The 18,800-nt window shown below is 49.3% G+C and overlaps 1 long non-coding RNA gene across 1 annotated transcript; it reads left to right on the top strand.

Annotated features, from left to right (window-relative positions):
* Positions 1-13,014: 13,014 nt before the first annotated feature.
* On the top strand, positions 13,015-14,910 carry LOC140710570 (uncharacterized). The gene is made up of 2 exons (XR_012091642.1): positions 13,015-14,394; positions 14,488-14,910. It is a non-coding gene; the product is annotated as an uncharacterized lncRNA (long non-coding RNA).
* Positions 14,911-18,800: the final 3,890 nt, after the last annotated feature.

The following is an 18,800-nucleotide window of genomic DNA, read 5'->3' as shown; positions in this document are numbered from 1 at the left end:
ACGCCAGCTTAAAGAGGGGAGGACAAGGGCCGAGGCATGGTAGGGGTGGCTGGAGCAGAGCCCAGTGGGTCCGGCAGTAAGAACCGCGTGCCTCTCAGGTGCTGCCCTGTGTGTCGGGGAGGAGGGCAGGGGGAGTCCGAGGCTGGACAGGAAATGCCCCTCCTGTGACCTGGGAACCCCAGCAATGGTGCCATTCTCATCCTTGCTGTCAACAGGACAGGCGCTGTTCTCACCCCACACTAAGCAATGCATGTCATCCTCTCTTCCACTCTGCCAGGGAGGAGCCATTCATCCCCCGTTTACAGATGAGGAAACTGAGGCCCAGGCTACTTAAATAACTTGTCCAAGTTGTGGTTTGTGAGTCACAGACCCAGGACCCAACCTCAGCCCACCCTCGAGCTGATCAGGGCAACCCCTGCCTCCTAGGCTCGGAGGCATGAGGGCAGCCTATGTGAGCTGTCTGCGCCCTGTGGTCCAAAGAGGCGCGCCCACTTCTCCCCATCAGATTGGCGAGTCCTGAGTGGAACCCTGGCACGTCCACGGGGATTCAGAGGAGACTCTGATACGACCACACATGTGCATACACACACTCACATACAGACACACACACTCACACCACACCACACTCACATACAGACACACACACTCACACCACACCACACTCACATACAGACACACACACTCACACCACACACACACTCACACCACACACACACTCACATACAGACACACACACTCACACCACACACACACTCACATACAGACACACACACTCACACCACACACACTCACAGACACACACACTCACACCACACCACACTCACATACAGACACACTCACACCACACCACACTCACATACAGACACACACACTCACACCACACCACACTCACATACAGACACACACACTCACACCACACACACACTCACATACAGACACACACACTCACACCACACACACTCACAGACACACACACTCACACCACACCACACTCACATACAGACACACACTCACACCACACACACACTCACATACAGACACACACACTCACACCACACACACACTCACATACAGACACACACTCACACCACACACACACTCACATACAGACACACACACTCACACCACACACACATACAGACACACACACTCACACCACACACACACCACACCACACTCACATACAGACACACACACTCACATACAGACACACACACTCACACCACACACACACTCACATACAGACACACACACACACCACACACACACATACAGACACACACACTCACAGACACACACACTCACACCACACCACACTCACACCACACACTCACACCACACACACACTCACATACAGACACACACACTCACACCACACACACACTCACACCACACACACACTCACATACAGACACACACACTCACACCACACACACACTCACATACAGACACACACACTCACACCACACACACTCACATACAGACACACACTCACACCACACACACACTCACACCACACACACACTCACATACAGACACACACACTCACACCACACACACACTCACACCACACACACACTCACATACAGACACACACTCACACCACACACACACTCACACCACACACACACTCACATACAGACACACACACTCACACCACACACACACTCACATACAGACACACACACTCACACCACACACACACACACCACACACACACTCACACCACACACACACTCACAGACACACACACTCACACCACACACACACTCACACCACACACACACTCACATACAGACACACACTCACACCACACACACACTCACACCACACACACAGACTCTAAACCAGAGAAACAGTAGCTTCAGCCACTGAGTGGCCACGAAGGTGTCTCCGCTGGGGAGATGGTCTGAGTTAGTCTTTGACTTCCCTGTGGATTGAAAGCCAAGACAGAGAAAAGGGAGTTTGGCTGGGAAAAGGAATGAGGGCTGGTGGGAAGTTCCGGGAAGCCACTTCCTATCCTGGGACACCAGGCCCCAGGAGTCCCCAAAGCCCAGGGCCACAGGTGCCCTCTCCATGGCACTCCCCAGCCCTGGGACAGGAGGCCCCTCTGCCTGCCTCCCCTGAAGCCTGTGCTTGCCCCTCTCGGGCTCCCATCACAGGATGCCCCCTTGTCTCTAGGCACCCACCAGAGCCCACGCCAGATCCATTGAGTCACCAGTGTCTCAGAAAGCTGGAAGGACCCTGCCCACAGGGGAGGTCATCTTCTCGGGGCCTTCTAGGGGATCAGAGGGGCATTTAAGAGGAAAGGAAACCCGCCCTGAGCTATCAAACGAAAGCAGGGGCAGCTGCTCACCCCATGCAGGGAGCCCCAGGCTGGGCACTGTCCTGGAAGGTCAGATGTCCAGCCCTCATATCTGCCTTAATGCCCACAAGCCCAGAAGAGGTCTGGCCAGAGGAGGCCAGTGAATGCTCTCAGCTCAGAGTCTAGATGATGGGTTCCGGAAGAGCCAGGGCCAGCAGGAATCCGGATGGGGCCCTGGGGGATCATATATGGGGGTGTGCATTTGATCATCACCTTCTGTGGCTCCTGGGAGCTAGAGAGCTCTAACAGCATGGAGTGCCGAGGCCCAGAGTGAGGGGTCTTGTCCGAGTCACAACACAAGGTCTCCAGGTGCCATTGCCAAGCCCAGGGATAGGGGAGTGTGTGAAGGGGGATTTTTTTCTTTTTTTTTTTTTTGAGACAGTGTTTCGCTCTTGTTGCCCAGGAGTGCAATGGTGCAATCTCAGCTCACTGCAACCTCTGCCTCCCAGGTTCAAACATTTCTCCTCCCTCAGCCTCCTAAGTAGCTGGGATTACAGGCAGGCTCCACCACACCCAGCTAATTTTGTATTTTTTAGTAGAGACAGGGTTTTACCATGTTGGTCAGGCTGGTCTCGAACTCCTGACCTCAAGTGATCCACCCGCCTTGACCTCCCAAAGTGCTGAGATTACAGGAGTGAGCCACCGCGCCAAGCCAACAACAGTTAGTTGTTTGTTTGTTTGTTTGTTTGTTTGTTTGTTTTTGAGACAGGGTCTCACTCTGTTGCCCAGGCTGGAGTGCAGTGATGCAGTCTTGGCTCACTGCAGCCTCGACCTCCAGGGCTCAGCTGATTCTCCCACCTCAGCCTACTGAGTAGTTGGGACTATAGGCGCATGCCATCACATTCAGGTAACTTTTATATTTTTAGTAGAGATGGGGTTTCACCATGTTGCCCAGGCTGGTCTGGAATCCCTGGACAGAAGCAACCTGCCCACCTTGGCCTCCCAAAGTGCTGAGATTATAGGGGTGAGCCACCTCACCCGGCCAGGAAGGGGGATTTCTACCTCACCCTGCCCCATGGCTGCTCTGCCAGCCTCAGAGATGGCGGGGTTCCCCACCAGCCCAGGCTGAATGCAGAGCCCCAGAGAGCAGGTAATTCAGGGCACACATATTCACATAGTTCCCTCAAAACACTCCTGGGCCAATGAATGCAAATGTGTTTGCCCAGTGGCACAAAACAGTCAAAACTTGGCCAGGCGCGATGGCTCAGGCCTGTAATCCCAACACTTTGGGAGGCCGAGGTGGGTGGATCACCAGACAGGAGTTCCAGACCAGCCTGGCCAACGTGGCGAAACCCCGTCTCTACTAAAAAATACAAAAATTAGCCGGGCGTGGTGGCGGGCACCTGTTGTCCCAGCTCCTCAGGAGGCTGAGGCAAGAGAATCGCTTGAACTCGGGAGGTGGAGGTTGCGGTGAGCCAAGATCACGCCACTGCACCCTAGCCTGGGCGACAAGGTAAGACTCCTGATCAAAAAAAAAAAAAAAAAAAAAGTCAAAACTCCTGCTCCGCCTGGGCTTTCTGAGGACAAATCTCCCAAGGCCACCAGCCACTGTCAGGGAGGATGTGGCTACCACACGGTGTCTTCTTTGACAGTGGGAATAAAAAAGCAGGGACAAGAATAATCCCACCTTCTCTAGCTAAGGAGCATATTGCACACAGTTTGTTGCACTGATTTTTTTCAAAAACATAAATAGCATGTGCAAGATATTTCCAAAAACAAAGACAAAATGGGGGGAACGTATTTCAGTCCTCTGTCTTGGCTGAACTCTTTGCAGAGTCAGGGGAAGGCGCATGGTGGCTCATAGCCAAACAATGTGTGCTGGCTCAGGGCCAAGCCCAGCAAACCTCGTTCATCACCTCGAAGCAAACCACTTGCTTCCAGACGGGGCCAGACACCTGGCAAATGGGCCCGACGTGTCCCATAATTCAAGGCTGGTGTGGAGGAAGTGAAGGCAAGGAGGGCCCAGAGAGAAGGCTGGACTCCAAGGGGGTCAGGGGCTTGAAGGAGGCCCCTCTGCCGCTGGGTCATTAACCCCAGTGTGTCAGGAATCAAGAGTATAGGAGGGGCCGGGCGCGGTGGCTCACGCCTGTAATCCCAGCACTTTAGGAGGTTGAGGCGGGCGGATCACGAGCTCAGGAGATCGAGACCATCCTGTTAGCAACACGGTGAAACCCTATCTCTACTAAAAATACAACAAATTAGCCAGGCGTGGTAGCAGTGCCTGTAGTCCCAGCTACTCGGGAGGCTGAGGCAGGAGAATGATGTGAAACTGGGAGGCGGAGCTTGCAGTGAGCCAAGACTGCACCACTGCACTCCAGGCTGGGCGACAGAGCCAGACTCTGTCTCAAAAAAAAAAAGAGTATAGGAGTGTGGCCGGGCGCAGTGGTTCATGCCTGTAATCCCAACACTTTGGGAGGCCGAGGCAGGCAGATCACTTGAGATCGGGAGTTGGAGACCAGCCTGGCCAATATGGTGAAACCCCATCTCTACTAAAATTACAAAAATTAGCAGGGCCTGTTGGCGTGCGCCTGTAATCCCAGCTACTCGGGAAGGTGAGGCAGGAGAATCACTTGAACCCGGGAGGCGGAGGTTGCAGTGAGCCAAGATCACACCACTGTGCTCCACCCAGCCTGGACAAGAGTGAGACTTTGTCTCAAAAAAAAGAGTATAGGAGGTGAATGAAGACAACGAGGGACAGGCAGGGGCAGTGACGGGGGAGGAAAGGAGAAAAAGAGTTCCCTCAGACCTCCCGGGGCACCTGCTAGCTCTGGATCACCGTTCTGCCCAACAGCCCTGACAGGCCCTTCTCCTCAGCCCAAGAGGCAAAGACCTCCCACTGTGGCCAGGACGCTGATGGAGAAAGGCACAGAGGCGATGCCTAAAGCAGCTTGGGCAATCCAGGAATGCTTCCTGGGGGAGGTGACAACCAGGTTGGGACCTGAGTCAAAAGATAGCTATTAACTAGGCAATGAGCTTGGGTTGGGGTGTTCAAGAGGGGAGGAAGGAACATTCCAGGTAAGACAGCAGAATCTTCAAAGGCCAGTGCAGCAAAGTAGAGGGTCTGCAGGAGCTCAATGTGGCAGACGGCTGGGGTGCAGGCAGAAGGTTGAGGCTGGGGTGGGCAGGGGTGCATGGGGCCAGCTATCCTAGGGATGTGAACTTCATCCCATTGGCAGCAGGGAGCCACCCAGGACGGTGAGAGGAACCACCTGACTGGACACATGGAGTGGCCAGCCAACAGCACCTCTCCTGTGTTCCAAGCCAGGGGAGAAACCACACACGGGACAGGTTCTAACTCTGATTCTATCACAAAACACTGCACCCAAAGCAACCATGCAGCTTCCGAAGACCTCATATGTGCCCCGCCATTTCCTGGGTGCTGGGGATACAGACATGAAAAGAAAAATAAAAGACTCAGCCCTGCCTCCAGGAGCTTACCGTCCCGCTGACGGTTTAGTCCTCTCCTCTCTCCGGGCCTCACTGCCCCCATCTGGGAGATTGACAGATTGGACTATCATGACCCGTCTCGCCGCTGCTGAGGAGCTGCCCCTGGATCACGCCCCTGCCTCTACGGCCCTGGACAGGGCTCAGGGCCCTGTCCCCCCAAAATTGCTCAGGGTGAGGTTGAATGGATCGACCATAGCAACGGTCACCTCACAGCAGGAGACAGGGAAACTGAGTCCCAGAGAGTCAAGAGAGTGCTTCCCTGAGACCTGGGTAATACTGGAAGCTGGGCTTCCTTCCACCAAGAGCTCTTACCTCCTTTTTTTTTTTAATTATTTTTATTTTTTGTTTTTGTTTTTTGAGACAGAGCCTCGCTCTGTCGCTCAGGCTGGAGTGCAGTGGTGCAATCTCAGCTCACTGCAACCTCCACCTCCCGGATTTAAGCGATTCTCATGCCTCAGCTTCCCAAGTGGCTGGGATTACAGGCATGTGCCACCACACCCAGCTAATATTTGAATTTTTTGTAGAGAAGAGGTTTCACCATGTTGGCCACGCTGGTCTCGAGCTCTTGACCTCAAGTAATCCACCTTCCTTGGCTTCCCAAAGTGTTGCAGTTACCAGCGTAAGCCACTATGCCCAGCCCAAGAGCTCTTTGCCTTCTGAGAGCAGCGTCCTGCGGAGGCAGATACAGGTATTTGCCCTCTCCAAGCCTGACTTCTCACCGGCTTCCCCCAACAATCTAACTGCAGGTTCCGCAGGCTTTTCCTTCCTTTCCTTCTTTGTCCTGTCCCCTCCCTTCCCACAGCTCTGGGATGGCAGCCTTTACCCCGGCTGTCTGAGCTCCTGGTTGCTCCCCAGAGACAGTGGCCTGGCTATGTACTGGCATCCACAGAATGTGATAAGGGCTATGGGATTTGGGCGACCTGGAGGGTGAGGAAAGGAAAGGTGCCCATGTGAGGACCAGGCTTCTGGAGAGAGGGACTGGCAGGAGGACGTGCTGCCCCAAGGGGCGGGACAGGGCTCTGGAAAACCACAAGATGCTTGTGAACAGCCAATGCCGCTGCTGTCCAAGCTGTTATCCTGTGAGATGCCTGGGCGGTGCCCTGAAGTTTTGGAAGGTGGAAGATGAGTTCTCTGCAAGGAGGGTCTTCCTCGGTGGGACAGAGGCCTCACCCAGAGCCCGAGGGCAGCACAACACCCCTCGCAGGCCACCTGTCTGCACAGTTCACCCTCCTCGGCCTCCTCTCTCCCTCCTCCCACCAAGGTGGGCCCTTTGTTCTCCATCTGACTCACCAGGGCTCCTTCCCCCATCCTTTCCCACATCAGCCCTGCCTCAAGCTGGAGGGGACATGCTGGGGGAGCGGGGGAGTTGGTTTGGGTCCTGCTTCTGAGAGGCGAGAGCTCCAAAGGACCCCTCCCTGCCCAGCCTGTTTAATCCCCAGATTGTTAGAGCTGACACAGGGTCTGCCTAACTAAATCCCACTCCCCTACCCCTCCACTCACCCCTGCCCCCAACACACACACACACACACACACACACACTCCCCTACCCCTCCACTCACCCCTGCCCCCAACACACACACACACACTCCCCTACCCCTCCACTCACCCCTGCCCCCAACACACACACACACTCCCCTACCCCTCCACTCACCCCTGCCCCCAACACACACACACACACTCCCCTACCCCTCCACTCACCCCTGCCCCCAACACACACACACACTCCCCTACCCCTCCACTCACCCCTGCCCCCAACACACACACACACACACACACACACACAGGCTCCAGCTGTCCTCAAGGGCCCAATGCCCTCTGGACACCATCACAGGACAGCCCCTCTAAGTCTGCCAGTAGCTACCATACCCCTCCCTCCTTCTCCAAGCTAAATGGCCTCTGTTCCCTCAAAAACAAAGAACTAAAGGCAAGCGCTAGAATGATGACGCTCTTAGAAGCAACAGAGGGCTGCGTCTCCAGGACCTCATGGAGGCAAGGGCCTCTTAGCCTTGACACCAAAGCATGAGCAACAAAAGGAAGAAGAAAGAAATTGGATTTCAGCAGATTCAAAACAGCTGTGCTCCCAAGGACACTATCAAGAAAGTAGGCTGGGTGCAGTGGCTCATGCCTGTCATCCCAATCACTTGAGGCCAGGAGTTTGAGATCAGCCTGACCAACATGGCAAAACCCTGCCTCTACAAAAAAATATAAAAATTAGCCAGATGTGATGGTGTGTGCCTGTAGTCCCAGCTACTCAGGAGGCTGGGGTGCAAGGACTGCTTGAACCTGGGAGGTAGAGGTTGCAGTGAGCCAAGATTGCGCCATTGCACTCCAGCCTGGGCAAAAGAGTGAGACCCTGTCTCAAAAAAAAAAAAAAAAAAAAAGTAAGTTAGTAAAAAGATAACCAACCAGATGGGAGAGAATATTTTCAAATCTTATTTCTAAGAAGGGCTTTGTATCCAGAATATGTAAAGAACTCAGGTAACTCGACAATAAAAAGACAACCCAATTTAAAAATGGGCAAAGGATCTAAGCAGACGTTCTTCCAAAGAAAATACACAGATGGCCACCAAACACATGAAGACACCCTAGACATTATTAGTCACCAGGGAAATGCAAATCAAGACCACAAGGAAATGTCATTTCACATTCATTGAATGGCTAGAATCAAAGTCAGGGGGAAAAAGAGGCAGATAAGTGTGGGTGAAGGTGTGCAGAAATAAGAACCTGATACACCGCTGGTGGGAAGGTAAAATGCTGTAGCTGCTCTGGAAAACAGTCTGGTAGTTCTTCACAGGTGAAACACAGAGCTACGATAGAACCCCACAATTCCTTCTCTAGGTACACACCCCACAGACGTGAAAACAGGCTGAGCGTGGTGGCTCACACCTGTAATCCCAGCACTCTGGGAGGCCAAGGTGGGCAGATCATGAGGTCAGGAGTTCGAGACCAGCCTGGCCAACATGGTGAACCCCTGTCTCTACTAAAAATACAAAAAGTAGCTGCGCATGGTGCCGGGCACCTGTAATCCCAGCTACTCAGGAGGCTGAGGTAGGAGAATCATTTGAACCCCAGAGGTGGAGGTTGCAGTGAGCCAAGATCATGCCACTGCACTCCAGCCTGGGCAAAAGGGCAAAACTCCATCTCCAAAAAAAAAAAAAAAAAAAAGGAAACATACGTCCACACAAAATGTACATGTAAATGTTCATGGCAGCATTATTCATAATAGCCAAAAGGGAGAAACAACCCAGATGTCCATCCAATGGTGAATGGATAAACACAGCATGGTCTACCCACACAATGGAGCATTATTTGGCCATAAAAGCAAGGAGGCCCGGACACAGCATGAACGAACCTTGAAAACATTATGCTCAGTGAAGGAAGCTACACACAAAAGATCATATATGATTCCACTTATAGGAAATGTCCAGAACAGGGACAACTACAGACACAGAAAGTCGACTATAGGTTGCCAGGAGCTGGGGGAAGGAGAAATTTGAAGTCATGAATATAGGTTTCTTTTTGGGGTGAAGAAAATGTTCTAAAATTAATTTTAGTGGTGGTTGAACTTGTCTAAGAATATACTACCAGTGACTTACATACTTTGAAAGGGCGAATTGTATGTGAAGTATATAAAGCTGTTTTTAAAACAATTTTTTTTTTAAGATGGAGTCTCATTCTGTCACCCAGGCTGGAGTGCAGTGGTGCAATCTCAGCTCAGTGCAACCTCTACTTCCTGGGTTCAAGCGATTCTCCTGCCTCAGCCTCCTGAGTAGCTGGGATTAGAGGTACACCACCATGCCTAGCTAATTTTTGTATTTTTAGTAGAGATGGGGTTTCACCATGTTGACCGGGCTGGTCTCGAACTCCTGACCTCAAGTGATCTGCCTGCCTCAGCCTCCCAAAGTGCTGGGATTACAGGTGTGAGCCATCACACTCAGCTAAAACATATATATATATATTTTTTGAGACAGAGTTTCATTATTGTTGCCCAGGCTGGAGTGCAATGGCAGAATCTTGGCTCACTGCAACCTCCACCTCCCAGGTTCAAGTGATTCTTCCACCTCAGCCTCCCAAGTAGCTGGGATTACAGGCACCCACCACTACGCCCGGCTAATTTTGTATTTTTAGTAGAGACAGGGTTTCACTATGTTGGCCAGGCTGGTCTCAAACACCTCACCTCAAGTGATCAGCCCACCTCGGCCTCCCTAAGTGCTGGGATTACAGGCATAAACCACCACACCTGGCGAACAAATTTTTAAGGAAAAGAAGAAAGGCAAATTATTGACCTCAGCTTTCACCTTAACAAACTAGAAAAATAAGACCAAATGAAACCTGAAATAAAAAGGAGAAAAGAAATAATAAAAATCAGAGTTGAAATCAATGAAACAGAACAGAAAATAATAGAGAACATCAATGAAAGGGAATGTTAGTTCTTGAGAAAATTGTTAAATTTATAAATTCTAGTTAGATTGATCAGGAACAAAAGAGAAAATAAGAATGACCATTATCATAAATGAAATGGATAACTTTATTACAGATTCTACAGATATTTTTAAAGTCTGAGGCACAGACCTTTAATATAAAAACAGTTTTTAGTTCTGTCTAGGGAGGTAAGATCTCAGGAAAAAGAAACGAAACATCAATAAAAGCACTTTTGCTCTGTTTTACAAAATTGAAAATCAATCCTGTGCCTTGTCCGGGTTGTTTTAGGGACGCGAGTGTAAAACGGTATGGTACCCACTGTAATAGATGAAGCCCAGCTGTATACTGTATGCTGATCATGTGCTTATGTTTTCATCTGTGGGGTCCCCAGGACCCCTGCACACAGTAGGTGTGCACTAAACGTTGAGGAAGTCAAGACAGTTGGCACTGTCCTCCTAATGTGCACTAGACTTCTGTAATGACACAAGTCACCACCTGGAGTCCACGTGGGGTTCTGTATCCACCACCAAATCTTCACCAACCACTCCTCTGTGCAAGGCCTGAAACAACAGAGGAGGACAGAGATGTGGGACTCTGAGTTACTAATGGGAGTTAGATGAGATTTTGGACTCAGAGTTGACCCTAGAAGACTGAAGACCTTGGGGAATGTTAGGATGGGGTGAAGGCATTTCGCCCGGGGGAAGGACATGAATTTGGAGGAACCCGAGTGTGGACTGTTATGGACTGACTAGGATCCTCAAAACCGATGTTAAAGTCCTAGCCCTCGCTACCTGTCCTTCTGACCATATTTGGGAACGGGGCTGTGCAGACGTCATGATTTAAGATGAGATCACACTGGAGATCATGGCAAGCCCTAAGCCAATATGAGGGGTGTCGTTATGAGCAGAGGGAAATCCGAACACAATACAGGGAAAGGGAAAATCTTTCTGGTGTTTTATTTACTTGTATTAGCTTCTAAGGCTGCTGTAACAAAGTACCACCAACTGGGTGGCTTCAACAACAGAAATTTACCATCTCACAGTTTTGGAGGCTGCAAGTTCCAAATCAAGATGCTGGCAGCGAGGGTTCCTTCTAGGGGCGCCGGGAGGAAATCTGTTGCGAGGCTTCTCTTCCAGCTTCTGGAGGCGGTTTTTGCTCACAAGCCTGGGCAGTCTTTGGCTTGTGAAAGCATCTCCCCGGTTTCTGCCTTCATCTTCATGTGGCACTTTCCCGGTGTGTGTCTCTCCAAATCGCTCCTCTTTATAAGGACACCAGTCCTGCTGGATTAAGGCCCACCCTAATGACTTCCTTTTCAGTTGACTGTCTCAGCAAAGGCCCCATCTCCAAATCAGGTCACATTCTGGGATGCTGGGAGTTTGAATTTCAACACACGAATTTTGGGGGACAAAATTCAACTTGTCTCCCCAGTTCAGGTGGCCAGAATTGGTTTATTTCCCATCTTAATTGTAGATTTACAATGTAAATGAGCCATAAATTGTGCCAATTTTGTTTTGGGGAGAAGCATTTAATTTGTTGGTCTTACATATTTTACTACTTACAAGAAATTAAAATTGCCTAAGTACGAGTTCTCAAAGAGGTTTAATTGATTTCCATTCCTGGCTCTCTGCCCAGATTCTCCTAAACACATCCATTCCTGTTTCTGGCAGAACTTTTGCAAACCCATCCCAGGTATGTTTTTACATTATTAATTTTTTTAATTGCAGCAAACTATATCTAACATAAAATTTGCCATCTTAGCCACTTTCAGGTGCATAGTTCAGAGGCATTAAGCAACTCACATTGCTATCCATCACCAGAATGTTCTCGTCTTCCCAAACAGAAACTCTATCCCCATTAAACACTAACTCCCGGCCGCCCTCCCCCAGCCCCGACACCCACCATTCTACTTTCTGTCTCTATGTAAGACCTGCCTAGTCTGGATATTTCATACCAGCGGAACCACACAATCGTTGCCTTTTTGTGTCGGGCTTATTTCACTGAGTGTAATCTCCTCAACGCTCATCCATGTTGCAGAACGTGTCAGAATTTCATTCTTTTTTAAGGCTGAATAATATTCCATTGTATGTCTAGAGTACGTTTTGTGTGTCCGTTCATCACTGCTGGCCATCTGGGTTGTTTTCACCTCCTGGATAGTGTGAACCGTGCTGTCGTGAACACCAGCAAAGACGTGTCTGCTCAAGTCCCTACTTTCAGCTCCTTTGGGTAGATGCCCAGGAGTACAATGGCCCATCAAAACCGAAAAAGCAATTTTAACGTTCAGACATCTTTAGCATGGTACACTTGGATTTCACCTGATTATCTAATAAATTAGTGGAGACCAAAAAAATCTCCTCATTGATTTCTAACCTGAGTCTCTTCAAACCTCAGGCCTGTTTCTTGGAGAAACTGATTCAGGGCTGCCAGGCTTCGCTCCTGCATCTTTCCCGGCGTTGCTCGGCTCTGTCATTTCTCAGTTAGGGAGGCACAAGGTCAAAACGATGACAGCCCGGATGCTTCTAAATGAGGCAGCTCCTGAGGACTCCCATGCCTCAGGTTTACAATCCAGCTGTTCCACCAATATCAGAACCAGCTCACACTTCCTGTGTGCAGACTGTGTTCAGCGGGGATAAAAGCTCTGCTAGAATGTATTGAGAAAAGAATCCCGGGGTTAAAAACCAGCAGTCGAAAAATCATGGAGGGAAATCAGATGTCGCTTATATTTGAAAAATAACACCAGGATTGAGGCTTCCAGTGCCAAGGCATGCACACACATGCGCGCACACACACACACATGCAGAGACACACATACACAGAGACACACACGTGCACACAGAGGAAAGGGCTCCTCGTGGGAGTGAAGATGAGGGCCGAACCATGGAGCAGGAGGAGCAAAAGCATCGTGTTCTCTGCCCTCTGGGAGCTTAGTGTCTAGCACCGGGGATGCCGCCAGGTGGCAAGGCCACCACCATGCCTGGCTGTGGCTGAGACAGCCATCGGGCTCCCCCAGCAGTGAGGGGGCTGTGGCCAGCTCTGGCAAGTGGGCCTTGAGTGCCGGCAACATGTGCTCCTTCTATGGGAGTGGCCTCTCCTCAGAGGCACCTGCTGCAATGGCCACCCTGTCTACTGAGTCCTGGGTGACCACCCCCACAGACACAAACAGGAGCAACAAATAAACCGCAGTGGGAGTGAGCTGTGAAGACGCTGTACCCTGCCTAAAGTGGCAGCGAGCCCCAGTGGTCCTCCCCGGCACACAGGGCACTGTCTCACCTCCAGGAGCATCTCCCGTGTTTGCAAGTGGGGGTGAAAATCCTCACGACAATGTGGGGACAAAGGGGTGGCCATGGCCACAGCCGGCGTCATGGCACTCCCCTTCCTGCCCCCGAGACCACACACAGTGGGAGGCTAGAAAACTCCTCCGAGAGCCTGCCAGCTGCGCGAGAACTGCCCCTCCGTGTGGCTGGGATGCACTGTCATCATGGGTGGGGATGTGCTTGCACTTTCTCTTTTTCTCTTTTTCTTTTGAGATAGAGTTTTGCTCTTGTCACCCAGGCTGGAGCACAATGGCACGATCTCAGCTTCTCAGCTCACTGCAACCTCCACCTCCCAAGTTCAAGCAATTCCCCTACCTCAGCCTCCTGAGTAGCTGGGATTACATAGGTGCCCGCCACCACACCCGGCTAATTTTTTGTTGTTGTTGTATTTTTAGTAGAGACGGGGTTTCACCACGTTGGCCAGGCTGGTCTCAAACTCCTGACCTCAGGTGATCCACCTGCCTCAGCCTCCCAAAGTGCTGGGATTACAAGCGTGAGCCACTGCCCCAGTCAGGGCTTGCACTTCTCAACAGCTTGCGGTCATGTGGCTGCTGCCGAGAAAGAGATTCTGTAAAAGGAAGCCAAACTCAAGGGCAAGCGCCTGCCCTTGCCTTTGGAATTTTCCTCTGAAGGATGACTGTGTCGTTATGTTGACGAGGTTTAAGGCCAGGGCGATTTTTCCAGGTGGAAGCCCCCTTGGATATTATGCTGCATTTTAAGGGGGAACAGTCTTATAGAAAGCGCAAAGTGAAACCACTTGGTGTGGGGTTTCCAAAGCCTGTTCAGCTCTGTCCCCCAATCGTTGTTCTGTTTAGCTTGGTGTGGATATCCTGGTAATTGGTTTTAAAGGTCAGGCCCGAGTCTTCATGACATGCTGGTGAGGTGCTGCATTTTCTGGCGTGCCAGCTTCTTCCCAGATAAAATGTCTTTCCTCTCTTACAGTTGGATGCAGCAACATCAGAGGGGTGATTACCCCGAACGGCCACAGAGGTTTCCAGCGCTGGAAGGAAATTTGGAGATCAAGGCCGAGTTGGCCTCAGCCAAGTGAAATGGGAATCAGGACCATTACGAAGAAATTCAATTAAAATAAAAGGCACATCATAAACTTTGACTGGAAAACTCCAAATGGAACTAATATTACCTTGGTCAAATTACCTAGATAATTACTTTCATTTTTCACTGCATATTGATAGAAAGGACCATGCTACTTTAAAATGAGTCCCAAAATGTAACCATTTCATCTTCTCAATGACTCCTAAAACCCTCTCCAAATGACCAGATGCATTAGCTAGCTATTGCCACATAACAAATTATCCCAAAACCTAACAGCTCAAAACAACAATAAACGTCCTCCCCAACTTTTGATATTTGCTGTCTTTTTCACTTCAGGCTTGGGCTGGGCGGGGGTGTAGTGATTTCACCTTGCTGTTTTAATTTGCATCTTCCTAATGACCAGCACAATTGAACACTTCTTCCATGATGGCTGACAATTTAGCTCTCCTCTTCTGTGAAGTATCCCCACAGGGTTGTCTCTCTTTTCCTTCACAAGCTCTAGTTCTCTGTATTGGCTGAATACAAGTCCTGTTTGGGATATGCATATATATTGCAACTATCCTTCCCACTCTCTTGACAGTGTCTGCTGATGAACAGAACTTCTTGTTTTCAATACAGTTCTATGTATCAATTTCTCGGTTAGCACTTTTGAGCACTGTTTTAAGAAATCTTTTAGGCCGGGCGTGATGGCTCACGCCTGTAATCCCAGCACTTTTTTTTTTGGGAGGCCAAGGCAGGCAGACCACAAGGTCAGGAGTTTGAGACCAGCCTGGCCAACATAGTGAAACCCCATCTCTACTAAAAATACAAAAAATTAGCTGGCGGTGGTGGCGGGTGCCTGTAATCCCAGCTACTTGGGAGGCCGAGGCCAGAGAATCGCTTGAACCCGGGAGTGCGGAGGTTGCCATAAGCCAAGACCACGCCATTACACGCCAGCCTGGTGGCAGAGTGAGACTCCGTCTCAAAAAAAAAAAAAAGAAAAAACAAAAAGAAATCTTTATTTCCTCCAAGGATACAAAGACGTCCTCCTGTATTTTCCTCTAAAAGCTTGATTTGTTTTCACTTTTCACACTTAGCTCTGCAGTCCATATGGAATGGGTTTTTTGGTATGGTGGGAGGTGGATCAAGACAAGCCCTTCCCATACAAATCTCTAGTTCACCCAGAATTATTTATCAAAAAGACCAGTCCCCCCTTCCCCCCATGAGATATGCTTCCTGTTACTTTTGTTGTTGCTAGAAGTGGATTTTGGATTACTAGAAGTGATTACGACAATCTGACATCCCTTTAGTGATTGACACATGTATACACATCCACACTTATTAAGACGTGTGCTAAAGATTAGAAACATTTAAATGTCCACATACGGAGTCAGATGAAATTACGATTACACTGAGATAACAGACCACCATGAAGCCATTGAAAAGCCTGAGTAGATCTGTGCACATAGATATGAACAGTCTTGGGTTGTATTAGTTACATTTTAAAAATAGGGTTGGGCCAGGTGTGGTGGTTCACACCTGTAATCCCAGCACTTTGGGAGGCCGAGGCAGGTGGATCACTTTAGGTCAAGAGTTTGAGACCAGCCTGGCCAACATGGTGAAACCTTGTCTCTACTAAAAATACCAAAATTAGCCAGGCATGGTGGCGCATGCCTGTAATCCCAGCTACTCGGGAGGCTGAGGCAGAAGAATTGCTTGAACCTGGGAGGCCGAGGTTGCAGTGAGCCAAGATTGCCCCACTGCACTCTAGCCTGGGCAACAATAGCGAAACTCCATCTCAAAAATAATAATAAAGTAAAAATAGGCCGAGTGCAGTGGCTCACGTCTGTAATTCCAGCACTTTGGGAGGCCAAGGCAGGTGGATCACCTGAGGTCAGGAGTTTCAGACTAGCCTGACCAACATAGTTAAACACCGTCTCTACTAAATACAAAAAAAATTAGCTGGGCATGGTGGTAGGTGCCTGTAATCCCAGCTACTCAGGAGGCTGAGGCAGGAGAATGGCTTGAATGCAGGACGCAGAGGTTGTGGTGAGCCGAGATTGCACCACTGCACTCCAGCTTGGTAAACAAGAGTGAAACTCCATCTCAAAAAAAATGAAAAAAATAAAAATAAATAAATAAAAATTAAAAATAGAGCTAAGTTCTCATGTAGAAAAAATAAAAGGGACAGAAAATGAGGAGCAGAAGAGCCTGAATAAAAGGCAACATTTGGGAAAAAACGTGGGCGTTGTATACATATTCATGACTGTTATATAAAATATCTCCACAGGCACCCACAGGAAATGATAGTGACAGTTGCCCTGAAAGAAATTTAGAGACAGGCACAGGAGGGAAACTGTCCTGCAGATGTATTTTTATTTTTATTTTATTATTATTATTATTATTTTGAGATGGAGTCTTGCTCTGTCACCCAGGCTGGAGTACAGTGGCGAGATCTCAGCTCACTGCAACCTCCGCCTCCTGGGGTTCATGCCATTCTCCTGCCTCAGCCTCCTGAGTAGCTGGGACTACAGGTGCCTGCCACCACACCTGGCTAACTTTTTTGTATTTTTAGTAGAGACGGGGTTTCACTGTGTGAGCTGGGGTGGTCTCGATCTCCTGACCTCGTGATCTGCCCACCTCGGCCTCCCAAAGTGCTGGGATTACAGGCATGAGCCACCGCGCCCAGCCAGATGTATTTTTATATGGTTTCAATTCTTTTTTCCCAGGTGCATGTATTTCAGATTTTTATGTACTAATGTACATATTTATGTATGTAATGTACATATTATATATTAATGCGCATATACATTTAATATATTATACCTTAAAATACCTTTTCATTAAAGTCAGATAAACTTTTTTTAAAAAGTTAACGTATGCTCGTTATTAAAAAAAAAAAAAGTTGGACAAAATAGTAAAGTGCAAAGAAGAAAATAAAATTAGCCCAGATCCCAATCCCCACAAGTGACCACTAGCAACCTTTCAGTGTCTGTTCTCCCAGGCTCTTGTATGTCATTGAACTTGTGGTGTAGGAACACTCTTGTATCCCACAAGTTTCACAAAACCATACCAAAGATTTTCTGTGTCATTAAACCTCCTGCCCCAGCAGGCTCTGTAATGCCGGCTGTTTCAAGTCCTTGCTGTAAGTGACAATGCGCTTGTCAGAGGCGTGTGAACCAGAGCAACTCCATCTTGAATAGGAGCTGGGTGAAATGAGGCTGAAACCCACTGGGCTGCATTCCCAGATGACCAAGGCATTCTAAGTCACAGGATGAGATAGGAAGTTGGCACAAAACACAGGTCATAAAGACCTCGCTGATAAAACTGTTTGCAGTAAAGCAGCTGGCCAAAGTCCACCAAAACCAAAATGGCAATGACAGTGACCTCTGGTCGTCCTCACTGCTGTTCTCCACCAGCACCATGACAGTTTACAGATGCCATGGCAATGTCAGGAAGGGGAGGCATGAATAACCCCCCACCCTTGTTTCACGTATCATCAAGAAACAGCCATAAAAATGGGCAACCAGCAGCCCTCAGAACTGCTCTGTCCATGGAGTAGCCATTCTTTTATTCCTTCACTAACAAACTTGCTTTCACTTTGCACTGTGGACTTGCCCGGAATTCTTTCTTGTGCGAGCTCCAAGAACCCTCTCTTGGGGTCTGCATTAGGTCCCCTTTCCTGTAACATCTTTCTAATGACCACGAAGGGACGATACTGCAGAAACCCCTGATCCAAAAGCTAACTCTGGGTAAGTGGTGGGGTCCAGTAACATCTTTCTCACCAACCACAAAAGGGACAACACTGAGGAGACCCCTGACCCAAAGGAAATACACTGCAGCACTGATTGGACGACTTTGGGTAAGTGGTGGGTACCTGGGTAAAGAATGGGATGGGGTTAGAGGCCCAAATTAAGAGGATTAGAGTCCCGTCTAAGATTTAGGGGCTTGGAGGGCTAGAGTCCCTTCTAAGATTTAGGGGCTTGGAGGGTTAGAGTCTAAGATTTAGGAGGTTGGAGGGTTAGAGTCCCTTCTAAGATTTAGGGGATTAAAGATTCTCAGTAAAGTCCCTCTCAGCTAAGAACAGGTTTGGCACTATGAGATGTTAAAAGCTGTTCTCTTTGGATTGATCTGCCTTGCACTTTGTTGCTGGCTGTGGGTGACAGGGTTAGGCGTGTACAGGATCCTGGGACGTGGGGAGCTTTTTCCTCCCTAAACGGGGA

This window comes from Chlorocebus sabaeus, chromosome 27 (assembly GCF_047675955.1).
Source record: "Chlorocebus sabaeus isolate Y175 chromosome 27, mChlSab1.0.hap1, whole genome shotgun sequence".
Taxonomy (NCBI): domain Eukaryota; kingdom Metazoa; phylum Chordata; class Mammalia; order Primates; family Cercopithecidae; genus Chlorocebus; species Chlorocebus sabaeus.
Note: the sequence above shows the minus strand (reverse complement) of the source record. Positions and strands in the feature narration are given on the sequence as shown.